Source organism: Crassostrea angulata, chromosome 2, assembly GCF_025612915.1.
Source record: "Crassostrea angulata isolate pt1a10 chromosome 2, ASM2561291v2, whole genome shotgun sequence".
In the NCBI taxonomy this organism is placed as follows: domain Eukaryota; kingdom Metazoa; phylum Mollusca; class Bivalvia; order Ostreida; family Ostreidae; genus Magallana; species Magallana angulata.
This window is the reverse complement of record NC_069112.1, coordinates 50,216,535-50,224,660: the sequence shown is the minus strand read 5'-3', so window position 1 is coordinate 50,224,660 and position 8,126 is coordinate 50,216,535. Positions and strand designations below refer to the sequence as shown.

Sequence of the window (8,126 nt, the reverse complement as noted above, 5' to 3'; positions counted from 1 at the left end):
TATTTTTTTCCACCCTGAAAGTTTTTGTATTTTCTAGCAAAGATTAGTTTAAAACATTTGTTTTGTATTATTTGTTTTTACATTTGCCCTCCTCCTTTAATACCCTGGTTGTTTTTCAAAGTGCTTAAATTAAATTGGTATCAAAACACTGTACCTAACATTATTTTCATTAATGGATGCTGTAGATTATGAATTTCCAGTTGATGCTAAAGTTTCAATGACATTTCCAAGTCCACGCCCGAGAGGCTGTTGTGAGGACTATGCAGCATACTTTGATCATTTGCTTTTAGATGGTGGGAGAACTGTTCCACACACCGTTGAGAAGGCCATCGAGGCTTTTAAGAACTTGGTTGAAAGCTCTAAAATCCAAATCAAGCGAAGAGAATATACCATCACCTAATATTGCACTTTTCATGAAAAATGTTGTATACTAATCATCAGCACAGCTAAATGAAAGTGTTTGAATTAAAATTTACAGACGGAAAACCTTTTGTTGATAATTACTGTATTTATTAGATAACCACATTCACTCATGGAACAAGTATTAATGAAATTGCAAAATAAGGATTAAAACATAGCAAACTACCCTAAGAAAAACTTGAAAGGCATACAGATGCAACAATCAAGCATTCTAAAAATCTTAAGTGTATGCTACTACCATAGATACACCAGAAATCAATATTTCTTAACAATTATCAATGCCCCTTGGTATTATCTTTGTTTGAAGAAATACCTTTTTTCATATGACTATCACTGCTTTAAAAAGAAAATGAATAAAAACTTTCAAAACAGATATATATCATTAAATAAAGTTCCTTTTCTTAAGCAAGATGGAATTCCCCACCACAAGTGATGGCCAACTCCATTTTCCTGTAAAATTCTTCAGGGGTTTCTCCTCTGGATATTTCCAATAAAAAATCGCAAGTATGTGCAACTGGCAACAGAGCAGGGTCTTCAACAAATTTGATTTCAAACTTTTTGTGAAACCCTAATGGAGGGATTGTTTCAGCTCCAGTCCAAAAAACCTAAAGCATATTCAGATTGATTTCAGATGTATCTTCTGAAAGAAAAAGAAGTAGAATAAATTGATGTGTGAGCAACATGTGTCACAAAAAAAACCCCCAAAAAACCCATAAATGCCTCTTAGAATCATGAAAGTATTGTCAAAATATAACCTTCTGCTACAAGGAAAACGAAAAAAATACACCAAAAACCACATAGCTCAGCTAAGCAATTGTTCCCAAGAGTTTGAATAGTCAATAATTTTAAAATCAATAAGTCAGAAGTCTAGTAAAAGTTGGACATTGTATATGTGACCACGTCAAAGGGCCCCTCTTTTAGCAAAGGAAATTACTATAAATCAGATGAAGGACCCTTGATACATTTGAGCCAGATGGGACTCGAGTGCTTTTGAAAAGATACACATATTTGCTATAACCTTTACCACTACCCTAAACACATGGCAAAAGGACAATAAACACTCTTTTATGCAAAAACAGGGGAAGAAATATCTCGATGAATTTTCTCTTTTCTTGGAGGGGATGTGGGTGAGTGTTGGGGAAGGCTTGGAATGAAAATTTGATATAAAGGTTGTTTTTATGGCATCCATGAATTGTATTACATATATTTCACAAATAAACATGTACACAATTCTTTATACCTGAACAATCTTGCAGGAAAAGTTCAAAAGCATACATAGTATCTTCTTCCTTCCTCTTGTCATTTGAGCCATCTTCACTGTAGTTAATGTGTATGATTTCTTTCATTTTTTGCATGGTTACCATACTTTTGGACAACATGTGAAGAAAAAGTCCCCTTATTTCCTCGGAATTGCTCTTCATAATTGTGTAAAATTCTAATGTGTTTAATCCTTTCCTGAACTGTGCAATTTCTGCATGGATTCTGAAAAGAATATTGAATAAGATGTAATTATATTGGCCAAAAAAAAACAAACTTAAATTTCTTTCAGTGTTGTTTTAGCCAGATATTACGTCCAGGATAATGTGTATATCAAATAATCAAACATGAGGCCCATTTATGGCCACCTGAGTACCATAGCCCTTAGATCGACCTATCACATACTATAAAATAAAAAGACAAAAAATACATGTTCACTTAATGGCCAATCCCCAAATAAAAAGCCTGAACCCTGCCCCAAGGGCATTGAATTTCTATTTATGAAGAGGACATAATGGACATTATAACAGTGCATTTAATTATCTCCCATGACAGTAAAGATACAGAAGACAAGATATCTGTGAGCCAATGCTCACTAGTGATACCCCCGCTCTGATGTGAATATGCAAAATAAGCAAAGTCGACATTTAACAGAAAGCTGGCATCCGATTGGTACAGAAATATATCCCACAATATGACATGCCTAAACAAATAGTGTGTTAAAATTTCAAGCATATGCAATAAATAGCTGCTGAGAAATATTTGAGGAAAATTTGTTTGAAAATTTTGGCTAGATAAACAAAGTACTCATTTAACAGGAAGTTGACGTCTGATTGGTACAAAAATATATCCCACGATATGGCATGCCTTAACAAACACTGTGTAAAAATGTCAAGCATCTGCGATAAATAGTTGCTGAGAAATCTTTGACGAAAATTTGTTTGAAAATTTTGGCTAAAAATAAACAAAGTCTTTATTTAACAGGAAGTTGACATCCGATTGATACAAAAATATATCCCACAATATGGCATGCCAAAAAATAGTGTGTTAAAATTTCAAGCATCTGCGATAAATCGTTGCTAAAAAATATTTGAAGGAAATTTATTTGAAAATTTGTGATAAAAATAAACAAAGTACTCATTGATTAAACAGGAAGTTGACGTCCGATTGGTACAAAAATACATCCCACGATATAGCATGCCTATACAAATACTGTGTAAAAATTTCAAGCATCTGCAATAAACAGTTACCCAAAGGGCATTCCATGAGACTAAAAATATTTACAACTTTGTCATAAGTTTTTTGTATTTAAAGTAAGTTAAAAATGTGAAATTGCCACACAACAATCGACGAAGACCAACTGCAATAGGTCACCTGAGTGACTTGGATGACTTAAAGCTTAAGATATGTGAAGGTACCATGTATTTTAAAAATAAATTGGAAAATCATCTTAGGTAAACACGACTCTTCAACAGCTGTCTCACCATAGTGTCTCTGTTTTGTTCTGTGTATGGTGGAACAAAACCATAAACTCCATGTTCTACCAACCAATCTGACAAAAGATTCAGTTCTTCCTCATCTGCAGTTTGCAGCTGGAAATATAGAGAATATCTTACTCTATTTTTGCTAGGATGATATACAATGTAGCAGTAGTACTAGCTGATCTAGTATCTCAATACAGCCTTGTAAGTTCAGTTAATTTCAAACTCCCGCAACTGATTGATTATTTTGTTTAAGATGAATAAATAAAAAACATACCTTATATATTTTATTTTTCACATCAATTAAGGTCTATGACATCATCAGTGGAATAGACAATTAACATCTTTGGGTTTCAATTAAAAGCTGGTACAGAGTTCGATTCAGAAAAGGGAAGCTTGCCCCCCCCCCCCCATGGAGAATATTCCATACAATCATCTTTCCTGCTTTTTTAAAACATGTCCATGTCTATCAGTGGGACAGAATGGATGAAGGTCTCACACAATGAATTAATTTCACTATATGTTATTATATAGCTTTAATTCAGTTAATTAATTAACTATACTCTCAGCATATAATTCATGAAAGAGAAATTTTGGTTAAATGATTCAAGAAAAATTTTAGATCAGAAAAATAACGCCTTATGCGGCTTCTAAAAGAGATAATTGAGAGTGAACATACCTACCCCCAAATACACGTGGGTTCCAGTTGTTGACAAACAGGCTCAGCACCATCCAGGAAGTTGCATCTTGCGCATCTAAAAAAATAAAATACTTATTATTAGGTTCTTTCTCCAGAACTGCATTTGCAAGTTCCTTCATAAGACAACTAAAATACAACATTTTAAGTTGTTAATTTCTAAATAATAGCAATTTATGTATTTAATGACATCTTAACAAACTTTCCTAATTCTAAATGACTTCATATCATCGAGGTGGCCACCAGCTCAAAGGGACTTTCATAGTTAATGACATTATGATGAAGGGACATGTAGTACTAGTTTATGTAAATTTGACCCAAGGCCTAACAAAAAAATAGGTTTGTTTCCGCTTTCAGGCTGAAAAAAATTAGGGTCGGTAGGTCGGCTTTTTTTTTTTTTTTTTGATCTTTTTTTCCCCCTCTCCATCTGTTCAATTGTGCATATTAAACCATTTATCTATTAAACTGGGTAAGATAAAAAAAAAAAAACAAGAATTTGTTGTCATTGTTCAAATTTTAATGATCTGATAAACTTTTTCCCCCGCTGGTGGGAACATTTCTCGAGCTCAACTGGCAAGACATATGTGCTGACATTTGTAAATAACAACCATCTACACAACACTGGTGACATTTAAATTAGTTCTATAAGTGTTTTTACGACTTAGATTTAGAGGACACAATAAATTTTTAAATCGGATAAAAACGAAATTTTAACAAAAAACGGATAAAAACAGAAATTTACGAAAAAACTCAAAAAAAAATTTGGGTCGGCGGGTTTAAGTTAGGGTCAGTCGGGAAAGCAGAAACAAACCTATTTTTTTGTTAGGCCTTATCTTTCAACTTACACTTTAACTTATGGACACTCTTTGGATGAGAATGGAGTCAGTTGGGGCCAAAAATACAGAAACAAGAGATGTTTGTAAAACACTTATTCCCTTGGACATACATGATAGGTTGCACAAGCCTTTATCATTGGCAGTATACACTATGGGCAGTTTATCCGGAACATAGAAATAAAATTAACCTTTTGAACTTAAAAATCAATAGGGGCCATCTACCTATACTATCTGAAATGCATCAACCTATCAAGTAGGACGTGTCTATGCTAAAAAGTTGGAGCTAGATTTCACAAAAGGGAGAAAAAATGTGCTTCAGACAAAGATTTTACTCAGCAATTCCTTTTTAAATGCATAGAATTAATAACCATGTAAAATTGCGAGAAGCAATCCTTGCAGATTTTGAAATTTTGCTCAGACAGTTATGAAGTAAATGTAATTATAACAAAAAAGGGTTTTATATTCTCAAAATTTGATACAAAACAGGGGAGTCATGGAATCAATATAAGTAGTCCCGCAAAATAAGGAAATTATAATATGTGAAGTATGAGCTTGATAAGGCGAGATGAGAGAAAAAAGTCTTAAAGACAAGTGATTATGAACAGAAAGATGGACCTACAGATTACAGTAAACCAACTTTTATTCGCAACAACATTATTACGTGATTTACTTATGATTAACTGGTTCACGACAACTTATTTTTGCAAGTAAAGAACTATATATGATATGAGTTAAATTTGGCCCCCATAATTCGTCATTTTTCAAGTGCTTTGGGTACAATAAAATGTTAACTTATTTTTTAGAAGAGTTGATATAAATTATATTTTTTATCTATTTATTTGATTTATTTGCACTCACTGGCAGTACATGACGTCAGAAGTGACGCTATTTCTATAATTCAATCAAAATCAGTCAAAAATTGACATTTTTTCTTATCTTTTAACGAATGGGAAATATAGAGCGCATGCTTGAACAAGGAAGATTTTATTGTCACTTACTAGTCTTGGCTAGATACATCTCTGATTAAATTATTTTGTTTGTTCAAGCATGCGCTCTATGTTTCCTGAAAGAAAATCAGCTTGAAAACAAGCTGTTTTATGCTAAAAATGCAAAAATGGCGGGAAACGGTTGTCTTTACGATGTCATGTTTCTAAATCGTGGGCACTTGAACCAAAATGAATATTATGTAAACACATCACATATATATTTGTATTAAGAAAAGAAAGAATAACAGTTAAATGATGATGTTCATTTTAGGGGGCCATTTTAGGCCTTTATCATATATAGTCCTTTTGTGTTGTTATTACAATTATATCGAAAAGGCTGATTTGCAGTGATAAAATTTCACCACAATGACGCTCTTGCGAACCTCGCGAAATTTTCTTGCACATGAATACAAGTTGGTATACAGTACCGGTATATTAAAACTCGGTTATAGCGCAGTCCTAGGGACCTAAGGATTTACTTCATATAACCAATTCGTAATAATAACTATAGTGAATTCACTATATACATGTTTTCTTTCACATTAGACTATAATTTTTACTAATTGAGGCTTAGAGTAAAAATACATTACTTTGATACCTATAATGATCGGATTGTGACTCAAAAAATTTATATAAATTTAAAACAAATTTATTCAAACTACTATCTTAAATAGTAGTGCAAACTTTATTAAACTGAAAAAAATTCATTATAAAAGTGTTAAATTTCCTTACTATTAACTTTTATGGGACTAAAAATCAGTTCCCTATAACTGTAAATTCCTTATATTTGAATTCGTTATAGCCGTAAAATTTTGCAAAGGTTTGTTAAGAATTTTACTGGGAATTCCAAAAAACTTCGCTACATCAGAGAATTTGTATTCGTACTAAAGAGTTTTACTGTATATGGCACCTTCAGAGCAGGGCCCTAATAAACCTTATCATACCTTAAGAATTCCCTCTTTGGCCCTCCGTAATCTGCTCCCAATTCACCAGGAAATTCTACTTTGAATGGTTCCTCCAACTTAAATGATGCCCTGTCCAAAGCCCTCAGAGCTGAATTCAGTACATGTCTCCTGTGTACCACAATTACCTGCTATACATTTCCCTCCTCCTCACTTTTGAGTGTGATCATTGTCAACTTTCTTAAATCAAGGGCAATGAAATGCTGTGGTTTGTTGTTTCAAATAAAATTAGAACTCATAAAATTATTACAAAGTATAATAATAAAACAGCCACGTTTTTAACTTTAAAAACTTACTTTTTTTAAAGTTTTTTAAATAACACTTAGTCTGATTTAATCAAATTAACTGTATACATGTATTAACAAATATTTAAAATACAAGACTAAGTGTCAATATTTGAGAGAAAATATATCATAAGTATTTATTCTTACTGCTGCATCATTTCTAAACTAGCACATATAGCTCCCCGCATTTGCAAATCTCCATCTAAATCTTCAGACAAAAAGGTTTGTTACAATTCTTCTCAGGTTTAGGAGTCTATGGAAAAAGAACCCCAAAAATTCAATATTACTTTTTAAAACATGCTAAATGTAATTTTTTTCAACATATTACTGAAAATTACCAGAGCATGCCTCAAGACATTCCTTAGCTAAGTATAGTGTACTGTAAGTCGTTTTAATTCCATGCATGGTGTTAAAATTTCACGATTTCTGAAAGAGTACGTCCAATTGCAATGGTTTTAGTTTCACGCTCCATGAAAACCAGTTGATCAAAATATAAGCATTAACACATTTTTAAAAACTTATGTTAATATTTACGATGGGTTTAGTTAAGCGAAAAAACGATAAATTGCAAGCATAATGAAATTAAAACCATTTGTATTATTTGCCTTGTCTACACCACATAATTTAAATGTAAAGCAACAGAGGGATAAATCCCCTAACTAGCAAACAACAAAAACAGATAGAAATATTCGCGACGACAATTAAGGATCTCGTTGACCTCTTGAAAATTTCTCGCATAGGAATAAAAGTTGGTTTACAGTATATTGTCATGATATGGGATTTCATGTTTTTCATCTGTTGTCAATCATAACTGTAACAGTATGTATGTTAGTGTTGTCAAATCCGTTGAGAATCATAATCGATCAATTGGCAGTTGTCTCTTACCAACTAATAACCAGCCAATAATCCATGTTTACTAAAACTTTGAGTGAATTTTTTTCCTTATGTGGTAAACTGTAAACCAACTTTTCCCAAAACGAAGTTGGGAGAGCTAAAATGTTTTTGACAGGTCCGTAAGTCAGTCAGTCCATTAGTCCTAGCTGTTTTTGTATGGTCCTGTCCTGCTACACAGATGATCGACCCACTGGTTTTTTGAGCCCAAATATCATCAACTGAGAAGTAAAAATGTATTGTTTAGTACTCAAACTTTTTCGTTTTAAAACACATTCACTTTACAAATGTGAAGGGCACACACAATTTTCG

General features: G+C 32.7%; 2 pseudogenes; both read right to left on the bottom strand.

Annotated features, from left to right (window-relative positions):
* Positions 1-409: 409 nt before the first annotated feature.
* LOC128174446 (uncharacterized) lies at positions 410-2,056 on the bottom strand (annotated as a pseudogene).
* Positions 2,057-6,637: 4,581 nt separating this feature from the next.
* Positions 6,638-8,126, bottom strand: part of LOC128173100 (uncharacterized) — a 29,190-nt pseudogene continuing 27,701 nt past the window's right edge.